The sequence below is a fragment of the Drosophila miranda genome (genome assembly GCF_003369915.1).
Source record: "Drosophila miranda strain MSH22 chromosome Y unlocalized genomic scaffold, D.miranda_PacBio2.1 Contig_Y2_pilon, whole genome shotgun sequence".
Lineage (NCBI taxonomy): Eukaryota > Metazoa > Arthropoda > Insecta > Diptera > Drosophilidae > Drosophila > Drosophila miranda.
Window position 1 is genome coordinate 9,376,069 of NW_022881614.1, and position 16,097 is coordinate 9,392,165.

At 44.6% G+C, this 16,097-nt stretch overlaps 1 pseudogene; it reads left to right on the forward strand.

The window, feature by feature from the left end:
* LOC117192999 overlaps positions 1–16,097 on the forward strand; it is a 174,288-nt pseudogene that overhangs the window by 122,168 nt on the left and 36,023 nt on the right.

The window sequence follows — 16,097 nt, forward strand, 5'->3', positions numbered from 1 at the left end:
TTGATCAGCATCAATAGCCGGGTCGATTGAGCCAAGTCTGTCTGTCCGCCTGTCCGTCTGTCCGACTTCTGTGATATGTCACTGCTTCAAATATATTTCAAAACTTCGCCCCGCCCACTTCCGCCCCACAAAGGACGAAAATCTGTGGCATCCACATTTTTAAAGATACGATAAAACCAAAAACGCAGAATCGTAGAGGATGACTATATGTTTTAAAATGGAAGATCTCAACCAGATCGTATAATTATTATAGCCAGAATCAAGAAAACAATTTAATTCTGTCTCTCTCTAACACACAGGTTTCATGGTCGGTTTTGCCAATTGCAAAATATGAGTTCAAGGATCTCAGAACCTATAAAAGCCAGAGCAACCAAATTTGGTATCCACACTCCTGTGATATCGGACCTTTACCGTTTCGTGTCCAAATTTCGCCACACCCCCTCCGCCCCGCAAAGGACGAAAATCTGGGGCATCCACAAATCTCAGAGACTATTAAGGCTAGAGTAACCAAATCTGTTAGATCTCACTATAAAACGTATATCTCAGAATTTCGCCCCACCCCCTTCCGCCCCCACAAAGGACGAAAATCTGTTGCATCCACAATATTGCAGATTCGAGAAAACTAAAAACGCAGAATCATAGATAACGACCATATCTATCAGATTGCTGAATCTGGACCAGATCAGATAATTTTTATAGCCAAAAGGAACAAATCAATTTGCACTGGCTACGCAGCGCCCGACGTCACGCTCAGACTGATTTTCTGTCTCTCTCGCACGCACTCTTTGTCGTGTCGTTTAGTATTAGCGGCGTCTGCCGGAGGAGAGCATACTGACTAAGTATCGGGTATAACTGTAGAGTTGCGGTGTCCGCAGCAACTCACAACGTTCCCCCTCGTTGGTACTAAGTTTAATATTTGCGCAGCTTCTTCTGAAATTATGGTACATTGCGACCCACAATCAATGAGAGCTCTAAGGTTTTGATAGCCACCATTCCTTGCCCTTACTTTTATAAGTGCTGTGGCTAAGAACGCTTGTTCTTTTGTCAAGCAAGTGTTAAAATTTTCCCTCTTTTCGTAGGGAATATGGAGCATCGTATGATGAGGTTTTTTACAAATCCCACATAAAATTTCAGAAAAGCATTTCTTATACATATCATGCCTACAGCATTTTGTGCAAAGGCGCTGTTTTTTAATAAACTGGCCTCTATCTATCGGACTCATTCCCTTAAACTTATAGCAGTGAATTATGGTATGTCCTGCCATTTTACATAACGGACAATTTTCTTTTATTTTACCATATTGCACTACTTTTTTCAACGGTTTCCACTCTTTATCCTGCGACGTGTAAAGAGAAGTGTACCGTTGTTCTAAAAATTCCATCACATCTGGCAATGCTTGGATCTCTTTTGTCCTTTTTATATGACTTTCATATAATTGTAAGGTATCTTTGTTGAATTTTTTTAACACAATGTGCGCGAAAATCACATCAACTTCTTCTGTTAAGTGTGACTTTAATTTAATTAAATGTATTGACTCGTTTATAGAATCAGAAAACCATTTAATATGTTTCGCTGAATCGTGATCTAGCATTGGTAAGTCTAGTAAACGATTCAGCTGATCCGAAAAAATTTTTCGCTTATATTCATACCGCTTGGTCAGCAATTCCCAAGCGGCATTATAATTCTCCAGCGGCCCAGTTAAAAGGTGAGCTACCATACTCCGTGCCTCACCCTTTATCGCGATTTTCAAATAATTGAATTTTAGAGATGTACTCAGACTATCTCTGTTATGAATTAATTCACAAAATATTTGTGAAAAGCCGTCCCACTCTTTTTCTTCGCCCGAGAATGTGGGTACTTCCACTTTCGGAAGATCAGGCAAATCGATATCTTCTTTTTTTACCGTTGCCCCTTTAGTATCCATGCTGTTTTCTTCAGCTATGGTTTGCATCCTAACTTCTAGGTTGCTCAACATGCTTTGAATATCAAAGTCCAACTCGACGATCTGCTCGTTGAAGCTGTCGTTTGTTTCATAGCTATGATTAAACTCCTCAATTTTTGAGCTCAGTTTTTTACTGAGGAACACAATTTTTTCCTTTCTCATTCTACACTCTCCAATTTTAGCCTGATCAAACCTCTGCATGGTTTGCTCTAAATATGTCCTTAGGTTTTCCACTATTCTGTCGATTTCCTCAGATACTTTTTCTATGCTATTGTCAATTTTGGGCTCCATGTTTTCCTTCAAAGTTCCAGTCTCCACTGGTTGTAAGTTTGTTTTTTTCTTCCTTCCCTTTCGTTAACGTTTCATTATTTTTTGACTCTACATACTTTTTATGTATGTCCTCTATATTTTTAATCATTTTTTCGTACTGCTGTCTCTTAAAGTAGTCATGATCGACTACTCCATATGTTAACAGTGCAGAATTATTGCCTGTAACTTTGTTTTTAAGGTCTTCTAACCTTTGGATTACATCGCTGGTCAAATGACCAGCTTCAATCTTTTTAATTTACTTTTACTTAATTAGGCTTAAAAACAATTTGAAATATGAGACTTAGCTGATGAATTCTGCTTCTGGTGTTGTTGTTACTGCTGCCTCTGAAGTCGCTGCTGCTGATACCGCTGTTGCTGCTGCTGGTGTTGCCTCTGCTTAAGTCGCTGTCGCTGATCTTCCTGTCGCTGCAGTTAATGTTGCTGGCACAGTGGGCACACACAAACCCATTTATATATTTCTTTTTCACAGTCACAGTTATTTGCCACTTTTTTTTCAATTCTAGCCATTAAGCACTTTCGATGTTTCGGATTATTATTTTTTTCTCTTTCGATGTTCCGGCCTCGAAAACGCCGCCGTCGCGAAAAATTTTTATTTTTCAATTACAATAGATATACATATTTCGTTATCTATTAAAATACAGCCTGTCCAGCTCGTATTTTCCAAATTATTAATTAAAACTTCCGTTTCATTTATTTTTATTTATTTTTTGTTTGTTTTATTCTCCGATCACAATAGATATACCCAGTTATCTATTAAAAATACAGCCTGTTTAGCTCGTATTTTTCCAAATTATTAATTGAAACTCTCGTTTCATTAATTTATTTTATACTCTGTTCCTTCCTATAGGAGGGAAATCAAAGTTTTTTATTTTGCTACCTTTAGCTGTCAGTGAACTAGACACTTGTTCAGTCTCAAGGAAGCTGGTTTAACTCCGTGCTCTTACCACAGGGGGGAAACAACGGAGAGTCTCGAAGGACCAAAATTTTAAGATCTTAAAAGAAAAGTCTAGACATTTGCGAGTTGAGTTGTAAATTCAAACTAAATTTTATTCTTAAAATCAGAGCCTTAAATGTGATTTGACAATGAGGTAGGAGGTACATTTTGGTAGTCTATAATTATCGTTAGACCTACGCAGAGGATACACTTTACTGAGGGTGTCTTTTTGAGTACATGCTTACATTAGTTTTATTTTAGGACCGCATTTGTTAAGTGTTTTCTCCACTTGTGTTTTGTTGTCGTATTAATGGGTTACAGATCTCTGTTTACACCAGTGCATAACTTGTCTACTTTATGTTATTTCTTTAGAGATCGGTGTTGTTACATGAGTTTATGTGTACAATAATCTATTTATATTTAAACATTCTGCAAGGGGCCGAAAGTGGCATTGTAGTGACGATAATATGTTCATGTTTGAACAACCAACAACAACCAACCAACAATTTATAATCAAATTCTAGGATGTAGTAGTGAAAATACTTTAGCAAAACTACCCTTACCCAAAAACCCTTACTCGAAAATCCCATTTTTGTGGCTATACCTTTCGTATTTCCAATTATTATACATATTAACTATTTCCATCGCAAGGGTATCCCATGCCTCGGTAGCTCTGCTCTCTTTAGCTCTCTTTCTTCTTTGGATAATTCCCTTCTATGAGGAGCCTTCGCCAATTGCAATTTCATTCCTTGTGTTTTTCTCCGGGAATGCGGGAGCCACCTGTGCACTGAGGCAGTGGCAGTGGCTGTGGCTTGCGATTTACCATTAAAATTTATATGCGTTTCCAAAGGCGTATAGTCGACGAGATATATGGCCAAAAGAGAGCAGAAGAACGGAGAGGGCCATGGACCGAATGGTCGAATATTGTTTGGTAAATAGTGGCTGCTGCTGCTTCTGCTGCCAGATGAAGCGTAAACGTGGGGCACGAGACAGGGCGTGGCGGCTGTGTTTTACCAACTACTTGAGCATGATCAACATGCCCCACACAAAACCAAGGGGCATGGAGCACGGGCAATGTGTGTGTGTGTGGCTGTGACATGTGAAGCGTAAAACCAACGCAGGATTTACAGAACTTTGTATGGAAAAAACTTTAAAGAATATTTTAGATTAAAAGTTGCCCCTTGGCCCCACTCCCAAGGTGTTTCGGAAAGTTTTTGCTGTTGCTTATGCGAGCGGAGGGGAAGTAGGGTTAGTAGAGAGCGGATTGCCCCCTGCAAATATGCCAGCAAAATGGGGGATAATCACAGGGTTAGGACACACACATAGCCAAGTGGATAAACGGTCTGAAAGAGCAGTCAAAATAATGCCAAGTGGCAAGAGCAAAACAAGCAACAACATGTCGACGTAAATGTACGGGGCTTCATCTTACGGCCCAAAAAGGAATGCAGTCAGGTGGGTCCGGGAAAAACTTTGGGTGCACTTTCCTGGAGAAATTCTGTGTCTCGTCACTAATTCCTTTACCATTTTTCGCCCCGACAGTTCCGCCCGAGTCCGTCATCATTTTGGACAGCAAGGGGGCCACCATCAAGGACCACACACTGGGGCCCTACAACGAGGGATCCGCCATTAACATTACGTGCGTGGCCATCGGCGGTAAGTCCTTTTTCAGCAGCAGCGGCGGCCACGTGTCTGTCTCTCTCTGTGGGGAAAAGTGTTGACGCTGTGACGCGCGCTTCTTGTGTCTGACAATTAAAAGTGATGAGAGCGCGCGGGCAAGCTGCAGGCGAAGGATTTTCAAATTTTCACATTTTATTTAATTTCCACACGGCTAGCTGTCTGCTGCATGCCACACATGGATACCCATCGAGACAGACACAGACAGAGAGAGAGAGAGAGGGAGAGGGGCAGACACAATGGCCCCACAAATTGCATTGAGAGCACTTGAAAATTGCTAAAAGCCAAACAAGGCAACAAATGAAACAGCGAAAGGCACTTGTGCACACACAATCACAACCATTCCACCCACTAAACCACACACACGCACACAGCCACTTCTTGCAGTTTCTGAACAAACAACAGAAAACGGAGGCATCCTCTGCTGAAATGCCAAGGAAAAGGACTCGCCAAGTCCAAGCCGTATAACAAACATATCAGTTTCTAACACGTACAAACACCACAATCACCTCCCCATCTTACCACACACTCGAAAATTCTTTCTCTCGTTCGTCGTTCGGCGTTGTCGTGCAGGTCGGCCACAGCCGAGTGTTACCTGGCTGCATGGGAATACCATCTACAAGAACGCCAGTGTGGGCCACTCCCTCTCGGAGCGGAGGGTGGGCAATGTCCTATCGCTGGCGCGCCTGGAGCGCAGGAATCTCCACATGCAGCTTACGTGTCGGGCGGAGAACAATAATTTGACAACGCCAATTATCAGCAGCGTTGTCCTCGACATGAACTGTGAGTGTGCCAGTGCCAGTTCCGGTGCCAGTGAGAGTGCCAGTAGTCCCTTAAGTCCCCCACTCTAAATCGCATTTGTGTATCTGTATCTTTCAGTGCGTCCTTTGATTGTTAAGCTGCAGGGCGGCCCCTGTCGGCGGGAAATTCTTATCAGCTGAGTTGCGTTGTCATCGGGGCACGTCCAGCGCCGACGATTACCTGGTGGAAGGGCAGCAGCCCCATGAAGAGCACCCACGAGATTGTAAGTGAACACAGAACACAATACGACCACAAGGAAGGGAAACCGAAACCTCCTCTACAGCCCCTCGAAGTCCTAGTTACGACTGGAAGGTATCCTGTTTCAAATCAGGATAGATAAAATATTTTTCTCTAAGGATTTCATTGGAAAACTCAGTTTCAACATTAAATTATTAAGCGCAAAGCCTATATGGCTTTCCTATGGATTCCTATGAATCGATATTGTCAAAATTCAATCTCCAAGTAGATTTAATCTTCTGGAATGCTTCGAATCTATCAGCGAAGTGATGCCCTTTTCAGATACTCTTCACTTGAAAGGAATTGCGTTGATTCCCATACAAAATATTCAAATAAATTCGGGAGAATTCTCCGATTCATCCTCATTCAGTTCCTGGGCATACCCTGTTCTGCTACCCTCTGTGTAATGTTTATAAACATGCAAATTTGAAATGCCTGTCAGCCCTGTTAATGGCAGGCCCGGAGCCTAAGTTTTGCTACCCTCCTGGAATGGGAGAGCCGAGCAGTACACATGCTTTTGCGGTAATTGAAGCTGGAGCTGAGGGTTGAACGGCAGTCACGTACCAGTCAACGGGGCTCCAATTAAAAGCAGCCCCCAATCTTTGCCGATGAAACGTGCCTGAACCCGTTCGACAACCCTTTCTTGGGGCCCTTTCCTTTGTCTTGACTGCTTTTAATTTTGGCTTGTGTTCTTTCCACAGGCCAATCCGGATGGAAATATGACCACCTCGGTGCTAACATTCACAACATTATCGTGAGTTTTTCGTTCTCCTGATTAATTATTAAATTTTTTCCTCGCGCTCTAGCAACTTTTTAATGAAAACGAAAGCATAAAAGCGGGCCATCGGGGGCATTGCTTTAAAAAAAAGGGAACACTGTAAAAAATAGCTGGACCACACTTTCTATAGGTTTTCATTCGATTTCCCTCGCCCGCTGCTGCTGCGGCAAGTTTTGGCAAATTAATTTCCAGCGGCGGCGAAACTTTTGCACAAAACTTGCGAAACTTTTTAACCCGCCACAAGCACCGCAAGCAGCGGCCATAGCCAGAGTCATCTTAACGCTTTTACAGTTTTCCGACCTGTTTGCACGAAATTTAAATGGCCAAAAGCACCAACGGGGCGCCATTCCAGCGAGAGGGCTGAACCGCTTCCTGTTTGCCCTGAAAGTGCGGTTTTTGCTGCCTACCTTTTTACTTTTCAGCCTGCCACCCAGCCAGCAGAATTGTGGGAGAATGTGAGATAATCGATACATAATTATACATAATACGGATAGTACCACTAAATAGTTTCATTAGAAACACATTCACAGAAGAGACTTGAATCATACATATATATGACGTACCCATAACTTATAGTGCAATTAAATACAATTACCAGCTATTCGAATTCCATCGAAATATACATCAACAAATTCATAAAAACCGGTCGATCCTCAAACACCATGACACGAGATTTGAATATCTGGAGATTACATATGTTGGAAATATATAATATGAAATATATTTATTTTAAATATGAAATATCATTTATTATCTTATGAATGTTAAAATTTAAGTAAACAAAAACTTTGGTTTTGCCAATTCCACATTTTTGAATTTGTAAATCGAAATGAAAATATTAACATTTTTAGGGTTTTTTCTCCGTGTGTGGGCGTAGCAGTCATAGTGTAGTATTTTCTGGTCTCTTTTGGCTGTTACATACCTCAACCACAGGCTCAATATACCCCGAAAACACAGCAGATATCTCTGAAGTACTGACAAACAAAGTAGCAGAAGAATGGAAAGCGTAGGGTGATGGGTGAGGGTCATGGCACTTCTACAACTTAAATGGCCGTCCAATTTGTGAGGCTTACACAATAATTACACCTTTGGCTGGGGATTCGAGGGATTCGGGAAGCGAGGACGACTTTCGTGTGTTTGGGCGCGGGCGATGGCGATTCAAAGTAATTGGCTTTGAGAGCATCAGCTGCCATGGCATCCGCTAACTCTCACTCCTTTTGGGTTTATCTTTTGCTAACGAGAGATGATTCCTGGTTTATCCCCACACAGATATCCCCGTTGTGAGCCTGGAGCTGGGCACCAACTCCCTGAATGCTACGCTGCGCGAGGGCATCGATGTCTTCTTCGAGTGCAACATCAAGTCGAATCCGTGGATCTACAAAGTCAGTTGGCGGCACAATGTAAGTGGAAATGAGGGAGATATCCGATTTCGCCAATAAGTAGATGGAATATTGGTATTTCTCAAGTGCTGTTGCGACTACAACATGAACATGCTTTGAACAGTAATTTTTAAATAAAACGAGCGGGAACGTTGTGAGTTGCTGCGGACACCGCAACTCCACATTTATACCCGATACTTAGTCAGTATGGCTCTCCTCCGGCAGACGCCGCTAATATTAAACGACACGACAAAGAGTGCGTGCGAGAGAGACAGAAAATCAGTCTGAGCGTGACGTCGGTGGCTGCGTAGCCACTGCAAATTGATTTGTTCCTATTGGCTATAAAAATCATCTGATCTGATCCAGATTCAGCAATATCATAGATATGGTCATTATCTATGATTCTGAGTTTTAAGTTTTCTCGAATGTGCAATATTGTGGATGCAACAGATTTTCGTTCTTTGTGGAGGCGGAAGGGGGTGGGGCGAAATTCTGAGATATACGTTTGATAGTGAGATCTAACAGAAGTGCGGATACCAAATTTGGTTACTCTAGCCTTAATAGTCTCTGAGATTTGTGGATGCCCCAGATTTTCGTCCTTTGCGGGGGCGGAAGGGGGTGTGGCGAAATTTGGACACGAAACGGTCAAGGTCCGATATCTAAGGAGTGTGGATACCAAATTTGGTTGCTCTAGCTTTTATGGGTTCTGAGATCCTTGAACTCATATTTTGCAATTGGCAAAACCGACCATGAAACCTGTGTGTTAGAGAGAGACAGAGCGAGAAAGAATGAAATTGTTTTCTTGATTCTGGCTATAATAATTATACGATCTGGTTGAGATTTTACACTCTAGAACACATGGTCATCCAGTACGATTCTGCGTTTTTGGTCTTATCGTATCTTTAAAAATGTGGATGCCACAGATTTTCGTCTTTTGTGGGGGCCGAAGTGGGCGGGGCGAAGTTTTGAAATATTTTTGTAGCAGTGACATATCACAGAAGTCTGGATCCAAAACATCGTTGCTATAGCTCTTATAGTCTTTGAGCACTAGGCGCTGAAGGGGACGGACGGACGGACGGACGGACGGACGGACGGACGGACGGACAGACGGACAGACAGACAGGGCTCAATCGACTCGGCTTTTGATGCTGATCAAGAATATATATACTTTATGGGGTCGGAAACGATTCCTTCTTACACACAAATCGAATATACCACAATACTCATTTTGAGTATCGGGTATAAAAAATGACACGTTTTCTATGGAATAAATCGAATGAAAAGAGGAAATAAACTGTGCGGCTCATTCACTGAATAATCATCTGCGGAAAACTTTTCCTTTTTTGTGGCTGCCTTAAACACCATATTATTATTGTAATTCTCATTATATTTCCCCCATAAATTATCTTCTGCTGGGGGCTGGATCTGTAATTGTTGCATATTTCACATGTTGCATAATTGCCACAAAAATTGAATTCTAAAACGAAAATTGAATGCCACCCACACCGGCACATATACATAATTTGTTACTAAATTATCCCCCGCACTTGGGAAATTTATGCAGCCGGATGCGTAATTTATTCCGGCTTCCTCAATCAGCCGCACGGCCACTGCCACTGCCGTTGCTAGGGCATGCATCGTTCAACCGTTCAATGTTCAACGTATGCGGGGTGCCACATACCACATAAAAGTGTTATTAGCCTGAGAAATTAAATTTATTTCAATTCCCGGCAGTTATCCGTAAATTGAATTTCGATTTCACATTTTGCACATTTTCAATTTGCGCTTTCCATTATCCCGACTAAAATTTCTCCTCGCTTTTTGCCTTCGTTTCTCCCCCAGGGCGCCATCCTAGCCAACAATCCCGCCGAAGGCAAAGCCGTGTCCAACCAGAGTTTGGTGCTGCAGAACGCCAGCCGGGCCCGCAGCGGCATCTACACCTGTGTGGGGAGCAACCGGGAGGGCGACGGCGACAGCAATCCCGTCCAGCTGGGCATACGATGTGAGTAGTCGCAGTCCCCGAAGGACTGGAGTGAATTAATTAAAGGCCCGAACAAAGTGTTAATTTGCATAACATCTTAATCAAAAAGGAATTGCCATTTTTATACCCGATACTCAAAATGAGTGTTGGGGTATATTAGATTTGTGGTAAAAGTGGATGTGTGTAACGTCCAGAAGGAATCGTTTCCGACCCCATAAAGTATATATATTCTTGATCAGCATCAAAACCGAGTCGATTGAGCCCTGTCTGTCTGACCGTCCGTCCGTCTGTCCGTCTTTCCGTCCGTCCGTCTGTCCGTCCCCTTCAGCGCCTAGTGCTCAAAGACTATAAGAGCTAGAGCAACTATGTTTTGGATCCAGACTTCTGTGATATGTCACTGTTACAAAAATATTTCAAAACTTCGCCCCGCCCACTTCCGCCCCCACAAAGGATGAAAATCTGTGGCATCCACAATTATAAAGATATGAAAAAACCAAAAACGCAGAATCGTAGAGGATGACTATATGTTCTAGAGTGTAAAATCTCAACCAGATCGTATAATTATTATAGCCAGAATCAAGAAAACAATTTCATTCTTTCTCGCTCTGTCTCTCTCTAACACACAGGTTTCATGGTCGGTTTTGCCAATTGCAAAATATGAGTTCAAGAATCTCAGAACCCATAAGAGCTAGAGCAACAAAATTTGGTATCCACATTCCTGTGATATCGGACCTTGACCATTTCGCCATACCCCCTTCCGCCCCCGCAAAGGACGAAAATCTGGGGCATCCACAAATCTCAGAGACTATTAACGCTAGAGTAACCAAATATAGTATCCGCACTCCTGTTACATCTCACTATAAAACGTATATCTCAAAATTTCGCCCCACCCTCTTCCGCCCACACAAAAGACGAAAATCTGTTGCATCCACAATATTGCAGATTCAAGAAAACTAAAAACGCAGAATCATAGATAACGATCATATCTATCAGATTGCTTAATCTGGATCAGATCGGATCATTTTTATACCCAAAAGGAACAAATCAATTTGCACTGGCTACGCAGCGCCCGACGCTCAGACTGATTTTCTGTCTCTCTCGCACGCACTCTTTGTCGTGTCGTTCAATATTAGCGGCGTCTGCCGGAGGAGAGCCATACTGACTAAGTATCGGGTTTAACTGTAGAGTTGCGGTTTCCGCAGCAACTAACAACGTTCCCCCTCGTTGTGATTGCAATTTGTAGCAAACACGTTGCACAATGCAATTACATCACAGTCGAGAGACTTGTCTGACTTATCCTATATCTTTTTGCTTGTCAGGGACGACAAATTGCATCGGATAAATAAAATAAATCAATTAGATGGCATACCAGTTGTCCGCAGTTGGCCAGAATGTTGTTGTTGAAACAATTCCTTTAAATATTTAATGCCATCCCAGAAGCAAAAGCAGAATCAACTTCTGGATCTCTCTGGTTGCAGCCGTCGAATGTTTTGCTTTAATTATGCAAATTTCTTGCCAATTCAATATCATCTTTCGACTCCTGTACCTTTTTGCAGTTGCACCTGTCTTCCGTGGCGGCCAGAGGACAACTTACAGCTCCGGGCGCCACGAGACGGTGAAGGTGGCCTGCGAGATCGATGCCAATCCCATGGAGGCCACCTACGTGTGGAAGTTTCATGCCAGCCAGGGCGAAACCGTGGACATACCCGCCTCCCAGGTGGCCGTGGACAGGGGCAGGAGCATCGCCCACTACACGCCCATGACGGAGAATGTAAGTGCCACATCCGCATTTCCCCAACCCCTCTTGTACTTTTAGGGGTCATATAAATCAGCCCTTCGCTGGGGTAGAGAGTGGAGGCGGACACATAATTTTCCAAACGAGTTGCGGTTTTGAATTTTCAATTAAGACTGAAGAGACGAGTGTCGCTATCGGCCATCGGCCAACGGTGTTGCATGTTTTATTTTGCATGCATAAATAAAGCCAACGAAATGCATTGTCACTCAACCGGCACTACGGCTACCTGCTCCTGCTCATCTGTGTCCTTCTTTGCTTTTCCAGGACTACGGAACACTGTTGTGTTGGGCCACCAACGATATTGGCGATCAAAGCGACCCCTGCGTGTACACAATAATCCCTGCAGGTGAGTGTTGCATCCCTCTTCTTGGGGAACGGGGGTAAGGGAGTGCCATCCGCATTTCATTTTGGTTCTGTTTTTTCTTATGCCTTTGTTATTCCTGGGGGGATGACTCCCTTCTGTGCTTATTTGCCGATGACTTTGGCACTTTTGGCCATTTTGGAACTCCTGGTCCTCCGTCCGGGATTAGACGGGAGCTAATAATCGAAATAATTGTTGGATTTTCTGCTCTCTTTTTATACCCGATACTCAAAATGAGTATTGGGGTATATTAGATTTGTGGTAAAAGTGGTAAAGTATATATATTCTTGATCAGCATCAATAGCCGAGTCGATTGAGCCCTGTCTGTCTGTCCGTCTGTCCGTCTGGCCGTCCGTCCGTCTGTCCGTCCCCTTCAGCGCCTAGTGCTCAAAGACTATAAGAGCTAGAGCAACGATGTTTTGGATCCAGACTTCTGTGATATGTCACTGCTACAAAAATATTTCAAAACTTCGCCCCGCCCACTTCGGCCCCCACAAAGGATGAAAATCTGTGGCATCCACAATTATAAAGATATGAAAAAACCAAAAACGCAGAATCGTAGAGGATGACTATATGTTCTAGAGTGTAAAATCTCAACCAGATCGTATAATTATTATAGCCAGAATCAAGAAAACAATTTCATTCTTTCTCGCTCTGTCTCTCTCTAACACACAGGTTTCATGGTCGGCTTTGCCAAATGCAAAATATGAGTTCAAGGATCTCAGAACCTATAAGAGCCAGAGCAACCAAATTTGGTATCCACACTCCTGTGATATCGGACCTTGACCGTTTCGTGTCCAAATTTCGCCACACCCCCTTCCGCCCCCGCAAAGGACGAAAATCTGGGGCATCCACAAATCTCAGAGACTATTAAGGCTAGAGTAACCAAATTTGGTATCCGCACTCCTGTTAGATCTTACTATAAAACGTGTATCTCAAAATTTCGCCCCACCCCCTTTCGCCCACACAATCTGTTGCATCCACAATATTGCAGATTCGAGAAAACTAAAAGCGCAGAATCATAGATAATGACCATATCTATCAGACTGCTGAATCTGGATCAGATCGGATTATTTTTATACCCAAAAGGAACAAATCAATTAGCACTGGCTACGCAGCGCCCGACGTCACGCTCAGACTGATTTTCTGTCTCTCTCGCTCGTTCTTTATGTCTTCTTCTTCCCTTTCCCTATTTTGGCTTATTCTGTGGCATGCTTTCCAGTCAGAATCACATTTACAAATTTCTATCAGGGTCGCAGGCCCACAACCACCGCGATGGCCACCACCAGCGACTGCATATGCGATGAGGAGGAGTTCCTTGGAGTGGGGAAGGGCAAGGTCTTGGGCCACGATGCGGGCACTGCAGTGCAGGAGCAGGATGAGGAGGAGGCAGAAGGTAGCGGTGGCACCTATTTCTCAATTATATTTTATTAAATCTAATTTCAGTTATTATTTTTATTATTTTCACTTTATTCAGTAGTTTTATTAATTTCTTGTATGTATATTTCTTATCATTATTTATTTGAATATATTTTTATTTTACTGCACTTTTATAATATGAAATTTTTTATAGTTTTGTGATGTACCTATTTCAGTCTGAGGTAAGCTCAGTCCCGTCCAGGGGTTAATCCACAATACATTTTTAGAAATGTGATGGAACCTTAAGGGCATCGTCAGGGGGGCGGCCTGTCGTAGAGAGGTGGATCAGGGCTAGAATGGGCGTCGCTCGTCGTGTGTGCGAAACGACTGTATGGACTCGGGGCGGGGCGGCGTCGGTGCCTCGGCTAATTGGGGTGAACTTACGCAATCGGGTGTTTTTACCTTAATAATTTGACACTTTATTGTATTTCTTAGCGGTTTAAATGAACTTATTTTAAATTGGGCGCCGATGTCTTCTGGTGAGTTCCGGGTACCGCGTCTGTACTCCGGGTCGAGTCTCTCCGTACCCCGACCGTACTGTGAGCCGGGTTTCTGCGTAAGTCTTGGTATCACGACCGTACTGTGAGCCGGGTTTCTGCGTAAGTCCCTCTTTGGTTCGGGTCGGCGGGTTTGACAGATGCACTTCCGCGTCGGGGTGCACTTTGCCGTTCTTGGTGATTGTTGCAGATTTTGGCGGCGCCGACTTTCCTCCGTCGATGAACCCGGAAGGCCGCACTCGGCCGATGGCTTGGCTTGGAGTGGGGGAAAGCTCGCGTGACCTGATGTCTTTGGTCATCGTTCTGGAGTTGGCGCGTGTTGATCGTAGGTTGCTTGCGGAGGGGGCGCTGGTTGTGGGGTGCGGTGCGATGCGCTCATTATAGGTCGGGGGACGGATTGTATCGAAACCTTTTATGTTTTGTGGGGTGGTCGTGAGCGTTACGTTACTTCTCTCGCTGGCGTCAGCGCTGTTCGATTACTTGGTGGTCGCGCGGTTCGTTGCGCTTGCATTCTCGGAAGTATTATGCCATCGGGCTCGTTTTTGCCGGTGCTGTCTTTTGACCGGGTGTCCCGGGTTTCGCTGACTCAGTGGCGCCGTGGTTGGGGCGTCGGGTTGAGGTCTCGTTGCTTTCTTCGTGGATGTCAGCATTCTCGAGTGGGTCAGTGGGTTCTTCGGACTCGTGATCGTGGAACTCTCTCAGGTCGTTGATATTTGCGGTTTTGTGTTTCCGGCTTTCGCAGTGTTGTAATTTGGCGATGTTTGGCGATGGAAAACTCTTTACCCGGTAGGGGCCGTCGAACTTCGGGGCTAGCTTTGCCGCAAAGCCCTCGGCGGCGTTTGAGAGGTGGTTTTGCGTAGTGGTACCAGTGATCCGACGGCGGGGCGCCATAGTCGCCGGCGGAGGTTGTAATGTCTCCCTTGTTCTTGACTGGCTCTCTGGATGTTGTTCCGGACGATGGCGAATAATTCTTTCAGCCTCGTCGCTTTGCTGGTGGCCGTCTCTGGCGTACTTCCTGTCCCGGGCGTGACTTCGTCGTAGAGGGCGCCGGGGAGTCGGGGCTCTCTTCCTTGCAGGAGGAAGGCGGGGCTGAATCCTGTCGTCTCGGAGACGCTGGAGGTGATCGACATTGTCATCTCGGGTAGGAGCTCGTCCCATGTATTCTGGTGGTCGTCGACGAACTGGGCGATCATCGTTTTCACAGTCCGATTGGCTCTCTCCGTCGGGTTTTCTTGGGGCAATACGGGGCTGTGTGTTGCAGCTCCACGCCTGCGCTTCGCATGAATGTTCTGAACGATCGGCTGGTGAACTGGGTTCCGTTGTCGCAGACGAATAGTTTCGGTACGCCGAAGCTGCTCAGTATTCGTTCTCTGAAGGCTCGTTCGAGGTTCGCTGTTGTCGCTTTCTTGAGGGGTACCAGTTCGACCCACTTGGAGAAAGTGTCGAAGAATACCAGTAAGATGGTGCTCCCGTGCTTGGACCGTGATAATGGTCCGACGAAATCGGCACACAGGGTGGCGAAGGGTTCTTCGGCTTTACGTGTGAGCATCCTGCCCACGGCCTTGCGCTGCGTGGCTTTGAACTTCTGACAGCTTACACAGCCCTGCACGTACCGTCGCACGTCTCTGTGTAGTCCTGGCCAGTAGTATCGTTGTGTTGTCCTCAGGATTGTTTTTCGGACGCCAAGGTGTCCTGCCGTTGGTTCGTCGTGGCATTCGCGGAGTACTCTCGTCCGGCCGTTTTTGGGCACGCATAGTTTCCACGGTATGTGGTCGTCGTCGTCGGCTCCGTGTCCTAGGTAGCGGTATAGCTGCCCATTTTCGTACGTGTAGTCTGGGTACTTCTGGGGTTCGTCTTGGACTTGTTGGATCCTTTGTTTAAGCCAGGTGCATGGTGTGTCGTCTTCCTCAATGCGGGAGAGGGTCTCCAGTGGTTGTCTTGACAGTGCGACTGCGACTACGTTCTGGTT